A 3,511-nucleotide genomic window follows, 5' to 3' on the forward strand; every position below is an offset into this window, starting at 1 on the left:
CTTCGATTGTTGTGTTTTTCCTCCTTCCTGGCTCGCCGCCGCTGACCCTAGCTCCATCCCTCATCACCGACCTCGTGCTTGGATCTAGGAAGGTGGAGCGGGATTGGTGAGTGGAGGGGAGGTGGCGCGGAGGAAGCTGGAGTGAGGTGGCCGTCGGGGAGATGCCAATATGCCGCTGGTGGGGCAGGTGTGGTCAGACTCCATGGCGGCAACGGGTGGTGGGATGGACGAGTAGCGCACGGGAATGAGGATCTAGCATGGAGGTCACCATCACCATTCCCGGTTGCCATCTACGCTTGACTCCTCAGGGAAACCGCCTCCGCTAGTCACGTCGCCGCTCCCGGCTACCATCCTCCTCAATCAATTCCGCGTCCTCGCCGCAGCCGCCGCTTGCAACAGCGCGCTTGCTGTAGTTTGGTGGAATACAAGGGCCCACATGTCACAGCAAGGTGAGAGAAGAGATGAAACAAGGGTATTTTGGGTGATACGAAATACAATGGACTACGAGTGGGTCCAGTGTTCTTCAAAGCGTAGAAAATGGCATGTCTAAGATAGATTAAGAATTGCAATGATATATTTTCAATTTGTTGAATTGTAATGATATTTTTCTAAACTTATAAATTTATAATGGCATGAATCTAATTAACCCTTAGATATACTACTGTCGATTTACGTTGCAAGCAGTTCGTCCTCCCCACAAATACAAATCTCTTTGTAGTTTTGTGCCCCATAAACGTTTCGTTGCTCTCACTAGATAAATGTTTACTTCCATCTATCGGAGTTAACTCTACTAGCCGGTTTTGCTATAGTTTCTTTAAATGTTGCATTGCTACTTGTCCTCGAGGTGAAATTTGAGTATATACCTTCTTCTAGACTATTGAGGATCTACCCTCCCTATAACACCAACAACATAGATAATTCTAACAGCCCCTTTGTATTGGAGAGATTTTGTAGGAAATTTGGAGAAATTGAAAAGAAAAAAAAAATCCTTGGAGAGCATATGGATGGTACGATTGCTTCAAAGGAATTTTATAGGACAAGAAAATTTTCTCCATATTTCCGTGGAATTCTACCAAGAGGGCTAACCTCACATTTACAATTCCTTTGGAAATTTCAATACACTTTTTTTCTATGAAAAAGCAACATATAATGTTAATTTTTGTCTATTTTCCTTATGAGGTATCCTAATTCCCGTGGCTTTGTTTTCTACAGGATTTAAAATGTTGCATCATTGTAATCCTATATTTTTAGATTGTACGTTCTAATTAAAGGAGTTGTACAATTCATTAGCACAAGAGGGCTAAATTTTTCTTAAAAGATGAATGATGGAAGATTATCCGATTTTCTTTTATAGCGGTGTAATAATATAAATGATAAAACTAACTTCTACAAAACTGAAAATATATTTTAGAAAAATAATATAATAAACTTTTGTATAAAAACATTCTATAAACACACGTACCGTTTAATAGTCGATATCTATAGGCGTTTAAGCTGAGAAAAAAGTATGGATAATCTGGTATCAGGAACGCAGCCGAGGATGTATATGCATCCTCGATTTTTATCCAAAAAAGCGGATAGATGATCAAATACATCACGTCAAGAAACAACGACGGCGAAAGGATACATCCGGACATATCTGATGGTAGTGACAGAGGGATGGTGATGGTCTGACGGATCGAGAGTGAGATGGAGATGGGTGTTTCCTGTTTTTTTTAATATAATTATTTCTGCTCTCTTTGTTTCATAAGGTAAAATGTTTGACTTTTTTATTTATAATGTTTGATCATTTATCTTATTTAAAAAATTATAAAAATATCATTTATTTTGCTTGTGACTTACTTTATTATCAAAAGAACTTTAAGCACACCTTATCATTTTTTATATTTGTACTAAATTTTAAATAAGACGAATGGTTAAACGTTGCAACTAAAAAAAGTCAGACATCTTACATTATGAAACAGAGGTAGTATAATTTAAATTATATATTAAATATAAATATTTCTAGTACCATTTAAATCGCTATTGTAATATCCATCCTTATCATTTAAAATTCTTTATGTTTTATAGCCATGTCAGTCTCACTCTCATTTATTCCTCTTTTATTAAGATACACTACAATATTTTCTTTCAACCTTATTCTCTCATTAATAGCTTGAAAATAATTAGGGCTTATTCGATTTCTAGGATTTCTAAATCACAGGGATATGAAAACATAGGAATGAGATACGAATGTATGTGCAAACTATAGAATTAAAAAATATAGAAAATTTCCCTCTAGTTGCGGTGAAAATCAACCAAAAAATTGATAAAGTAAGGTTGGAGTGGATTTTTTTTAAAAAAATACATTGTGTACCTAGCCCAATTCCACGATTTGACTGACTGCATTCAGTTCTACAATATGACATCAACTTTTGTTTAACTTCTACGATTCATCATCGTCATCCAGTTACCCTCCCTTATTATTGTTCACTTTTTGTTATAATGACCAAAATACCCCAAGGTCGAAAACTTTTAAAATTTGGGGGGGGGGATCCAAAATGTCAAAACCAAAGTTTTTGGCCAAATTTTAGATGTTTTTAAATCTAATATTTATAATATGAAATTTTAGAATAGTTGGACAAATTTTGAAAGTTTTTGTCCTAGAGGTATTTCAATCATTAGAAAAAATACATAGTACTAACGGAGCCTAACTGGACGGCGATGATAAATCGTAGAAGTTAAGCAAAAGTTAATGGTATATTATAAAATTGGACAAAGTCAGTGGCAAAACGTGGAACTGGAACAAGTCAAGTATACACTAGCTTCTTTCTTTTTTTTCCCTATGTTTAATCTCAATAGTAGAGGGGCAGGAAATTTTCTCGTAGTTTTCTTTTGGTGCATTCTTTTAAAACGAGCATTGCTATAGTATTCATTGCCAAGGGTCTTATATTTCTAAATTTTTTCTTTGTAAAATCTTTAAAACGAGGATCCTTGTATTTTGAAAAGGAGCCATCGAAACAGGAGAGAGGCGAGAATCTTTTTTTTTTTGAAAGAACGACGGCAGAAGACCTGCCGGAATATATTAGAAGGAATAAAAGATGTTTACAAAAAAGAGAGAAAAGAGCCTATTACAGGGAAGGAGAACAACTAGGTGGGTTAGCTCACGATCAAGGCGGCTGGAAAACTAAACGTCTAAAATCTGTTTCTACTTTTATTTTATGAGCTACTTGAAGGGATGTATTTTGATGGCTATTGAAACTCTATCGTTTCTCTCCAGCCAGATGTTCCACCAAGTTGAGATCAGAGTTCCTGCTATGTTCTTTTGCAGTGATTTTGGCTTGATTTCGCACAATGATGTCCACCAATCCATTAAGTTCTTGTTGTTTGGCAGCATGATCGTGTTGTTATTTCCCTAGAGGCATAGTTGATTCCAGGTCTCTTTTGTGAAAGCACATTCTTTGAAAAGATGGGTGGTATCTTCGAACGCCTCGCCACATAGACTGCATATCCAATTGCATGGCCACTGTCT

The sequence above is a fragment of the Oryza brachyantha genome, chromosome 5 (assembly GCF_000231095.2).
Source record: "Oryza brachyantha chromosome 5, ObraRS2, whole genome shotgun sequence".
Taxonomy (NCBI): Eukaryota; Viridiplantae; Streptophyta; class Magnoliopsida; order Poales; family Poaceae; genus Oryza; species Oryza brachyantha.